The sequence below is a fragment of the Equus asinus genome, chromosome 9 (genome assembly GCF_041296235.1).
Source record: "Equus asinus isolate D_3611 breed Donkey chromosome 9, EquAss-T2T_v2, whole genome shotgun sequence".
Classification (NCBI taxonomy): Eukaryota; Metazoa; Chordata; class Mammalia; order Perissodactyla; family Equidae; genus Equus; species Equus asinus.
Window position 1 is genome coordinate 21,295,870 of NC_091798.1, and position 12,069 is coordinate 21,307,938.

Consider the following 12,069-nt stretch of genomic DNA (forward strand, 5'->3'; position numbering starts at 1 on the left):
TTGTTAAACTTCCATTTCCCGATCTGTAAAATAGAAAAAGAGAATTTACATTATAATATTGTGGGTGCGATTCAATGAGATGATCCAATAAAAGTGTTTAGCACAGGGCCAGGCTTATAACCCCCACAAACATAAAGAAACAGATATGCGAAATGCCTAGTAAATAGTAGGCTTTCAATAAGGAGAAGTTATTTCTATTTCATAGGCATTTATGTGAGTCAGATGATGTCATGTCATCAGGTACAGGAAAATGGTGGAGATTTCAGGCACTGTTGGAGAAATATTTTGAATTGAGTACATGGTCGGGTGGGGGGCATTTCTGTACTTATCAAATTGGAACTCTCTATGGAAAGGAGCAGTCCTGGATGGATTTCAGGAATGTGAGTTTTCCTATGTGCCCTTTTAAATTTGGGGGGGTGCCAGCCGGGTGACGCAGTGGTTAAGTTCGCACGTTCCGCTTCAGCGTCCCAGGGTTCGCTGGTTTGGATCCCCGGTGCAGACATGGCACCACTTGGCAAGCCATGCTGTGGTATGCATCCCACATAGAAAGTGGAGGAAGATGGGCACGGATGTTAGCTCAGGGCCAGTCATCCTCAGCAAAGAGAGTATGATTGGCAGCAGAGGTTAGGTCAGGGCTAATCTTCGTCAAAAAGAAAAAATTGGGGGGGATGCATTTTCTGCCCCATATCATCCCCAGACCAAGGTATCATCACTACTTTTTCCTTATTAGGTACAGTCTGCATTCATAGGGTGGTCTTTCAGCTTAACCAGAGATCTGGCCAAGGGGATTCAGTTCCACAGGCATCTATCAAACTTGAATCTCATAAGGCTTTTTTTGAATGGTGTCATTTACTTTATGATGGACAAGAAGATGTGCAACCCAGATTCCCCTTCAAAGAAGGACTTCTTGCCCTAGTTGTCAGCAGTCAGCCTCAGCTGACAGCTTCTCCAGTCCTTGCTTCAGTAGCAGAAAGCCACCCAAGGGCATACCCTTCTGGGGAAGCCTCACATACAATGACTGATCAAGGCAGGGGCTGGAAGATAGAAAGGCCCTGTCATTTCGGTGCTTCATGGGAGAACTCGGTGGGGTTGGCTGAGGCTATGTTGGATCTGCATCCTGGTTGGATTTCTCCATCTGCCCAGTCCTCCTTCCCTCACTTCCTTCCATATGCATTCGTCCCTAACAAATATCCTACCAGCCACACTTTATTTCAGCGTCTGCTTCCAGAGAACCCAACACGTGACATCTTTTTATGGGACCTACATCCTTGACCTCTTAAGGAATGCCTAGGACCATGCTAAACACTATGGGATTCAAAAAGGAAATACACATGTTTTTGTCCTCAAGGAACTCCGTGGGGAGACAGAATACACACAAACATGCCTAAAATAGCTAAATAACAATGCAACATTATGTGATGATATCTGAATCTAGTGATTATGTGACACAGTGGGAGGTAGAGAGAATGTATACAGAAAGTTAACAATAAGCTAGGCTAGTTCAGGGAGGTTTCAGAGAGGAGATAGGCTTGTGTGGGCTCTGAAGGTTGGGGAGAACCGGGATAAGCACTCTAAAGTGTAATTTAAAAATGTTTTCCCTTTTAGGAGGAAAGAGCCAGACTGGCCTTCTCAATTCGTGATAAACAAATATATTAAATTCAGCTACTAATCCCAAGAGTCCTTGCAGTTCTTTCAGAAATTGCAGAATCAGAGCCTAGAAATCGCTTGGGCTGCAGCAGAACTGAAGAGCCACGCTCGTTTCAATATAGCTGACCTGGCAGCTTAAAGGGTCATCATGATGTATCAGGTGTAGAATGTGTCGGGCAGCCTTAAGGAGATTCTGGAAGGTTGTAGATAAGAAGACTTGGCAAAGACAAAGTCTATGCTCAGTTCCCATGCTCCAAAACTGCCTCCCAGATAGCTTCCTATTGAGTTGTAAGAGTCCCATGGCAGGGCCTATGTCAGATCAATCCCTGGGTCCCCTTAATACACACACAAGTGGGTGAGGTGTAATAGGCATTTGTAGAATGAGCAAATAAAGGAGCCTAGCACAGGCAGAAAGGAATGCTTTCCCGTGCTGCCTTCCTCATTCATTCTTTCAAACATTCAATCAATATTATTTATTGAAAGCCTATTATGTGCCAGAAACTAACTAAGCACTGGCCTCAGAGCTTCATAAGGTTTAGTGGGACCTAGATACCATAAAAAACAATGTCAATACATAGAGCAAAGTCGGGGACAGGCTCTTCAACACAGGATAGTGGGAAGGGCTTGTCAAAGAGAAGACAAATAAGTGGAAAACATAGAACCAGAAAAAGTTGACAAGGTGGAAAGGTAGTAAGTGGAATGGGATGGAGGTTAATTTTAAGCAGGAGGAAGAGCAAGTGGGAGAGGTCTGAGACAGAAAGTAGACTGCTCATTTGAAAAACTACAAAGAGGGCACACAACTGGAGAAGATTGAAAGAGGGAACAGGTAACTCGGGTGAGGATAGAAAAGAGGAAGAGACCGATCACTCAGGACTATCTTCAGGAGTTTGGATTTTGACCCAGAGCAAAAGGAAGCTATTTAGTCTTTAATAATGACCCAATTAAATTTAAAAGCACATTCCTTCTACAGGGTGGAGAAAAGCTGCTCCCGGATGACTTGACCGAAGCCATTGGAAGGCCAATGATAATGGAGATTTTCTTTGTCTCTTCATCTTGGTTTCCTTTGTTTATTCTCTCTCTCTCTTTGTGGTGGTCTCCAGCCCTAGAGCTGAAGTGCAGAACTGGCCACAGGCACTCATGCTGGTGAAAGGAGTCATCCTCTCAACTACATTTTGGAGGATGCGTATCAGAGGTAATGGAGTACATCAAGAAAGAACATGGGTGTGGTGCCAGATACGTGGCAGTTGAGTTTTGACTGATCATTTCACCCTTTTTGGACTTAAATTTTGTTCATCTTCAAAGAAAATTAAGCAACATCCTCCCTACATTTTTTGTACAGGAGAGTTGAGGAGTCATGAGACAATAAATGACTTAGAGGCATAGTATTTTTATAAGATAGAACCATTTTCTTTGTAACGTATTAGTGTTAAATAACAAGGAAGACAGGTTGACTGCGTTGGTGAGAAGTCAGAAGTACAGAATTTGAAAGAAGAGACACGATTTTGCTATTTTCAAGTACATATGGCTATAACAAGAAGAGAAAAATTTGTTCTTGGTGGTATGCTACAGAATTTCTCTTAAGGAGCAAACCACATTTCTTGGAAAGATGCCGTGAGAGGCTCTCTTGGGGTTGTTGAGCGGCTGTAAGGAATGCATTTCAGCTTATGTGGAGCCTTCAGAGAAGGGCAGAACCACTTGCTAGTGGCAGAAAGAGGATTTTGTTTCTAAGAGGGAAGGAGAGAATAAAAGAGAGGAAAGGAGAGGGGAAGGAAGGGAGAGCAGGGAAGGGTAAGGGAGCGGAGGACAGAGGTGGCAGAAAACTTTGCAGGACACAATGTGACCTCTCCCATTAACCTTTCAAATCTGCAGTAAGGTGATCTAACTCAGAAAATGTGAGTACCTTTATTTCTCTGTAAACAGGAGAATGGGCCAACACCAGTGGCTGCAGGAGCTAGGGATAGAAGTCATTAGGAGGAAGCAGGCCCCTGGGAGCTCCTAGAAATCTTGATGACACTTCAGCCTTCCCAGAGCCATGGAACCAGCCACTGAAATGAAGTTTCTTTGGTTTCCAAAGGCAAGGAGGTTGTTACTATCACCTTGGTTTTAAGGGAAAGCAAACGACAGTTATTACAGAGTACATTCAGATGGACGGGATTCTTGGAAATGAACACGTTTTGGAAAGCTGCCAACTTACTTCAGACCATTTTTCTTCTGCAGACTCTACTTAAGGTCATCTTATCCCCATCATTATTTTCTTTGGCAAACTCTTTCTTCCCAGAGCATGGAAGGTGGCCTTCAGCCAAGTTTCTTCTCCAAATCATGTAATTCCATTACACATGAAACTAGAAGTGTTTGTGTTCATCCCTTAAGAGCCCTCAGAATATAAGGCAGCATAGCCTTATCAAGGGCCTGGCCAGCAGTGAACTCACTGACACAAATGGGTGGAAGAAAAGGGACTTCGTGCTTCCCACTGGGCAACAGGGCCTTCAAAGGAGGAGGATATTTCTAATATCATATTTTCAGATTTAATTTTCATGTGGCATTTTCTTAACTTTGTAAAACGTTTAAGGACACCGGTTCTAGAAACTCACTTCATGGGGTCAAATCCTTATTCTACCATTTGCTATTCTGTGACCTTTCGCCAGCCTCTTAACTTCCCTGAGCTTCAGCTTGATCATCCATAAAATGGGCATCCCTACCTCGCAGAGTTACTGTGAAGGTTAGGTGTATGTGAGCCTTTAGCACAGTGCCTGGCACTGCATAGGCTCTTAGTAAATGTTACCTATCTTTATTTCTACAATTATCATCATGATCTTTAATATTTGAACTTTGTCACTGCTACCCAGAGCTGGAATTGGATTTTAAAAATCTATTAATAATACAATTTCTCACTAAGCTAGTCTAAGCCAAACTTTCAAGGAGGTGAGTTTATATTCAAAGTTATGTATTCAACATTTTTCATTCTGATTTTTATTTTTATTGGCTCTTCCTTGTTGAAATAGTGTCAGCAAAACTTATCTGTCCTGCTGTCTCATTCCTCTGCTAAAGCAAAAGGAACAATCCTAATTGACTGAGTTTGTTACTAGCTGAGAACGACATACGTATAGAATGGCTTAGATGTAATCTTCTTCATTCCTAATGCAAAGGTATGGATTAAAGGGAACAGATGACATGATTATGGGTACCATCCCTGGACAGACATTAAGCAAATTCAGCTCTTATCTCTAGTTCTGCTCCTACTTAGTTGTATGACCTTGAGAAGGTCACTTAAGCCCTCTCAGCCTTACTTCGCTCGTTAGTAAAATAACATTAGACAACATCATCTGCGTCCATTGTTGTTTTAAAACGTATGTAATTCATATTACATTTTGAAAGATTGTAGAGAATGGTCGAGATTTGGATCTGTAATTAGAATGTATGGACAAAAAGAACAGAGCTCAAAGCCAGGAGATATAGGGTTCTGAATCCAAATCTGCCCTTGCATTTTTATTGTGACTAAATTCTGTTTCTTCATTGTCTATAAAATGGTTAAATTAGAGCTGCATTCCTCAAAGCATTCCATGGGTTTGCAAAACAATGGGTTATACAAATAGGTTCCCTTGCTGTAGGAATTCCCAGAGTTAAAATGCTAACGTGCACTGTGACTATTGGAGGGGAGTATTCGAAGCCTTTCTAAAACTTCTTTGATGAAAGAACCATGTCTTTTTCCCACAGTGGCTCTACTTTCATGGAACACCCTTTGAAAAACATGGAGCCAGGCCACCAGCAAAGTCCTTTCCGACCTGGACAGCTCCAGGTTCTGTGAACTTGGGGTGCTGATGGCAGTGGGGTTGAGGGCGAAGCAGGTTTCACACCGTGGATTCAATCCAGCCTCGCTCAGTATCCATGGTAGAGGACTAATGCTCTCAAGGAGTTAAAACTTCTTCCCTGAGCCCAAATTCACAGGCCCTGAGGAGCTTGGGCTCTGAAGGCACTATCCAGCCTGTTTTATTAAGCCTTCAAGATGGAAAGATGGGAAAAAAATTCTATGACAGTGTAAAGTGTTATAAGCCTCTGTTCAGTGGGATCTTTTATAGTTCAGGTGAAAGCAATCTGGAAAATGGAAAGTTTAAAGAGGTTTCTTTTGCAGAATTGGACAAGCGAGTTGAGCGCTCTTCACCTGTCTAATGCTGATAATTATCTGTGAAGACCTCTCTTGTTCTCTCAGATGAGCTTCTCTAGGTTTCAAAGAACTCATTCCACAACAGCTTGAAAGGGTAGGAAAGAGCTTGTCAGCCACTAAGATTGTTTAGATTGAAATAAAAGATTCTAAGACTCAATATGAGAAGAAATGCCTCCAACAGGTGCTCCTCAACAATGAAAATTAGAGTAGTCTAAAATCCCAACAATGTTTCACATAAAGTATTTAATAAGCAAACCAAATGGTTAGATTTTGTCTTTATTACAAATTCAGTGATGAGGGTAGTAGAAAACTTGTAATTTAAAACCATTAATGAAAGAAAGAGAGTTATAAGTCTTAGAAGTAAATAGACCTTAGAAGACTGTCTGGTTGCTTTCCTTTCTCATTTCAAAGAAGGAGAAATGAGCCCAGAGAGCGGAAGTGACTTGCACAAGGTCATATCACAAGTGCCAGAGCCCTGGTTACAAATCTTGTCTCAAGTCTCCAGTCTCTTTTTAGGTTAAACTAGATGTGGCAGGGAGGATCTTGATATTTTATCTTAAAAAATATGCTGAGCTTTTGCTTTAGAATCCTTACTATAATTATCTGTGGAAATATGACATTTAAATTTTCAAGGAGCTTCCTACTATCCGTTTAAGAACAGCATGAGCAATTGCCTCCAGTAGGCACAATAGCAATACTGCTTTAATAAAATGCCACCTGGTGGAGGTTTTGAAGCAAAACACACTTCCGCGTAGTCCTCTCCAAGAGAATTACCTTTCTTAGGCTCACATTTAATCAATATCATTATCTCCCTGAGTGGTACGTGATTAAAAATAACACTGAAAATTGTCCTACTTCCAGAACACAGCAGGGAAGATGAGTCTGCACAAAATAAGCCGGTGCACAGGAAAGAAGGTATATGGGATCAAATTGAAAACCATGGCACTAAGGGACCTTAAATCTTCATCCCCGTTTTACTGTAACAGAAAACAAAAGGAGAATTAGAAGGAAGTTTGTTCTGCTACCGCCCTTCCATGGTTTGGGGCATCCAAGTTTTCATGGAAGGTGGAGCTTGGAAGGGGGAAACTTTTACCATGAACAGCCTACCTGAAAAAACTTCCTGCAAGCAGAACACCTCAGGACTAGCAAGTTCCTAAAATGTCGTCTGGTCCAGTTCTCTGACTGTGGTGAGGTCGTCATCCATCCACCCAGATAGTAATGTGGACAGCCATCACAGAAGAATGACTAGGTGTATCTGGAAAGCTCCACATGGAAAACTCAGAACAGTGGATGTGTACCCAGCAGATCAACTTCCGCTCAGTAGGAGGAAGAACTCTCAAAATCGGAAGTGTCTGACATAGAATGGAAAGACTGTCCCTGGAAGGCTGGATACGTCAGGACTATTCATTCCACTTGTTGAATTTAAAGAGGCTTACTATTAACCACATGGAAACCTTATATTTAAAAAGAATTGGAGTGAACTGTGCTGAATGGTGGAAGATTTAGCAATCTGTCTTTATCTTAGGTTGGTTCCCCAGGGAAACAGACTCTGAGAGGGAGATTTGGGTACAGGATGTTGATTGACAAGTGCCCCCAGGATCAACACCTGAGGCCGAGTGAAGGAAGCAGGACTGAACAGAAGGAGGTTCTGAGCAGTAACACACAGGCAAAGAAGGCCTCCTCAGATCCCATGGGGAGGTCTGGAACTGGGATGACCTTTCAGAGTTTCCCTGACTTAGGACAAGGGCTTTTATTTACCTGCTAACCAGTCCCAGCTTTGGGCTGCCGCAGGGGAAGGAGGGTGAGGTTGGATTAGCAGCTCTCTTTGAGAATAATTCTCAGAGAGGAGCTCACTGAGAGCAGTCAGCAGTCAATATGTGAGCGCCTCAGCTCTGAGGGGGTGTGGACAGCATACAGCAGCATCCACTACAGTCTTTTCTCCTTGTCTGTCTAGAACCTAACCAGGAAGTTACTCTTGTCATCCTCCAAGGCTAAATAACCCTTAACCTGGAGTTTGTTTGCAAAAGAGTGTTCCTCACGTCGCTTTGTTTTCTATCTATATGCTTTAGAATACACCTCACAACAATTTGCATTGGGAAATTAATTTGCCCCTTTCTGATATTTGTCATAGAAATTGGGCCTCACTTTGAGTTGTAACTTCTCTGTGCCTAATTTCTTAATCTGTAAAATGGGTATAATAATTATATCTCCTCTCATGAGTTATTATGAGGGTTACATGAAATAATAACTATGAATTAGCACAATATCTAATACACAGTAAAGATTTAATGTGCTGACAAATAGAAATGGCAAGCAATAGGATATATTGGAGTATGTGAGGAAGCCATTTGGTATAAACCTAATTCAGCCTGACTTTGTTTTTCCAAAAGGACCTGGCATGGCCATTGAGCATGCATTGTATATCTGCTTTAGACATTTACTATGGCAAGAACAAATGCCCTTAAGATAAAGGTGCAACTTCCCCCTACATTGGCATTTCCTTAAGGATAAGCATCTTTCCTTAGGCTAGGAACTGATTGCTGCACTCACCTTTGACCACCCAGCTCACCTGTGACCACCCAGCTTGAGACCAGATCTGCCATCCTGCTGTGTCCACTGAGACAGCAGACCTACCTGCTGTGTCCATCAATCGCTGTGTTGACAGAGCAGTCTGGCAGCTATTGTAAAAGGGACATTTTAATCATATGTGAAACATCCTCTTTGGGGGTATATAATCTCTCTGCACCCCAATTATTCGGTTCCCTTTCTTTCTTTGGGAAGACAGGCCCTGGGCCATGGTCCTCACATTTTAGCTCAGAATAAACTCACCCCAAATTTTCATTTATAGATTGATTATGGATTATTTTCGTCGACATATTATTAATGTTAGAGAGAGAGATTGGTTCATGTATATCACACTCTCTCTCAGCCCTTTATTTTCCAATGTCCTTGCCTACACCAATGGCTCTCAAGGGCCCCAGGACTCTTTTTGTATGTCCATAAGATCAAAATTATTTTTGTAATAATACTAGGACATGAATCGTCTTTTTCACTTTCATTCTTTCCTGAGTATAAAACGGAGTTTTCCAGAGGCTACATGATATATATTGATGTTATTGCTCTCATGTTAAAGATAATTATTATTTTTAAAGAAATTTAGAAAAATTTAACTTCTTTTTCTAATTTCTAATATGATAACTATTGATACACGTAATCCACATAAAGAAAACATTTTTAGGGTCCTTAATAATTTTTACAAGAGTGAAGGAGTCCTGGGAGTGAAATGTTTGAAAACCAATGACCTGGACAAACTCTGTCTCCTCCTTCTAAATCTCTCTGCCTATTCACCACTCCTGCCACCAACCCTGCTTGACAGCCTTCCCTGACTTCTACTTCCAGGCTGCTCTTTCTGTTTTTAGTATTAAGACCTACACAGGACATGATCTTGCAGATGGAATAGGATCAGGGAGTACACAATGTGCTTTTCCCCTGGCGATAGTCAGATGGAAGGTTCTAGAACATCAAATGAGGTACCAGAGACTGGATGCTGCAGTTAGAACTTGCACAGAAGATGCTGAGTGGCAGCAAATGAATCACAAAGTGACTGACGTCCTGCTGCTCAGTTGCTGACTGTATTTTAGGAGGACTGGCATGTGCAGAACAATGTGGATTCCCTCATTAAATAAATTATCATCTGAGGCTTTCTCTAATGATTACCATAGAGATGACTCACTGGAGTCAATTTGACAGTGGAACAGAAAATTGCCGCAATGTGGTTTCAAACTCTCAGAATTTAGGAAAGAATAACTCTTACAACTCTTGCTTAGACCTTAGTTCCTTATTTCCTTCCAGCCCTTGCTGAGTGTGAGCTCTCAATATGAAGAGAGGGTAGGAATAGGAGAACAGGGACACTGTGTACCCCAAAGAGAGAGTTTCATGTGAAAGGGAAAACGAAAACCCATAGGAAAGATCATCATAGTACTACGTAACTCTATATCCTGCAGCAGCTCAGGGGCTCCTCTCATTTCTCCTCCCAGCAGCCTCCTGAAGTAGAAATGGCCACCCACATTCTACAGATAAGAAACCTGTGGGCTAGAGAGGTTTAAATGGCTTGCCTGAGGCCACACCTCAATTAGGTGACAGAACTGGGTTACTCAGTCTTCCCACCATAAAACATCATACTTTGCCTTTTGTGTGCCAAATAGATCCAGCTTTAAATTTAATATTTGTTAATTGCCTAAATAGGCACTAAGCTAGAATCAAGGAGGTCTTCAAGGATATAAAGCTGCATCCACGTGTGCCTGCTCTCAGGAACCACGGGACAGGCTGAGAACAAAGCAGCCTTCATGGGTAAGGAAGCAGTCGTAGAGTCCTGCAGAAACCCAAGGGCGACAAAAAGGAAGAACATTTCTGCAGCGTTACTGTGTGCTGTTCACATGGCATTTCAAAAGCAACCTCACATTTCATCCCACAGCTCTCTGGAGAAGGTAGAATTATTGTCCCTCTTTTTTAGACAAGTAAACAGAGGCTCAAAGAGATGAAACAATTTGTCCAAAGTACCTCGCTAGTGAGTTCTGGTGCTTGGATTCAAATCCAAGTCTGTGTGATTCTTAAAGACCAAGGCTGCTCTATGCCCCACTGCCTGGGGAGGGAGCAATCCTGGTCATCAAGAATTGGGAAAGACCTGGTATGATGGGTTTAAACTACCAACTGTGATGTCTCGGTCCATCCCTCAGTTAGAATGACCCCTTCTCTCTAGGCAGTGTTGCCTAATGACTAGGATGTGAGTGTTATGGGTCAGACATGAGACTCCAAAAACTAGTATTAACCATTTGCTTACAGAAGGGCACTCTGGAGGGGAGGTTTGAGTGTGAAAGAGTTTTATCGTCTACATGATAGCACTTTTGTGCCTTTATTATTATACCATGTACAAGTTTTACTTCTTCAATTAAAAGAAAAGCCAGTTACAGAGGGAGGGAGGGATGAAAGAAGGAAAGGAGGAAGGCGCTTTTGAGATGAGATTAAAGGATGCACAGGATTTTGAAAGAGAAAAGGGGAGAAGACTTCTAGGAGGAAATGTTTGAGTAAAGGTTGTGAAATGGTGTTCTGGGCTGAATTGTGTCCCCTCAAAATCATATGTTGAAGCTCTAACCCCCAGTACCTCAGGACGTGACTATATTTAGAGATAGGGCCTTTAAGGAGGTGATTAACCTCCTTCTGGCTGGAACCATGGGGAGTGCAGAAGAGAAGAGAAAGAAGTTTCCTGTGGTGCCAGAAACCCTTAAGAAAAAGTGAGGGACTCTTGCAGAGCTGGAGATCAAGCACCTGAGAAAGAAGTTTGCCCAAAAGATGCTTCAAAAGGCAAGAAGGAAGCTTACCTATGAAAATGCTAAGCACTGTCGCAAGGAATACAGGCGGATGTACAGAACTGAGACTCGAATGGCTAGGATCAAAGAAAAGCTGGCAACTTGTACGTATCGTGGAATCCAAATTGGCATCTGTCATCAGGATCAGGGGTATCAATGGTGTGAAACCAAAGGTCCAAAAGATGTTTCACCTTCGCCAGACCTTCAATGGCACCTTTGTTAAGCTCCAACTGAGCTTCAGCTAACATGCTGAGGATTGTGGGACCATATACCGCAAGGGGGTACCGGAACCTGAAGTCAGTAAATGAATTGATCTACAAGCGGGGTTATGGCAAAATCAACAAGAAGTGAATTGCCCTGACAGATAACACATTGATTGTTCCATCTCTTGGTAAATACAGTGTTATTTATACGGAGGATCAGATTTATGAGATCTATACAGTTGAAAAATGCTTCAAAGAAGCAATGACTTCCTGTGCCCTTCAAATTATCTTCTCCATGAGGTGGAGTGAAGAAAACTACCATGCATTTTGTAGAAGGTGAAGATGCTGACAACAGGGAAGATCAGATCAACAGGCTTGTTAGAAGGATGAACTAAGGCATCTATGATGATTATTTTTGTAATCAGATCAGTTGGTAAACAGTGACTGCTTTCAAACTGAAAAGAAAACCCAAGAGGTTACTAGGTTAAAATGAAACCATTAAGGTGGGGCCTTAATCCAAAATGAGTGTTGTCCTAAGAAGACGGAGAGACCCCAGGGCTGCATGGGCTCAGACAGAGCCCTGTGAGGACACAGGGAGAAGGCGGCCATCAGCAAGCCAAGAAGGGAGGCCTCAGGAGAAACCAAATCTGCTGGCACCTTGATCTTGGACCTCCAGCCTCCAGAACTGTGA

At 42.3% G+C, this 12,069-nt stretch overlaps 1 pseudogene; it reads left to right on the forward strand.

Annotated features, from left to right (window-relative positions):
* The first annotated feature begins 11,038 nt into the window (after positions 1-11,038).
* LOC106832167 (large ribosomal subunit protein uL30 pseudogene) lies at positions 11,039-11,773 on the forward strand (annotated as a pseudogene).
* The last annotated feature ends 296 nt before the right edge of the window (positions 11,774-12,069 follow it).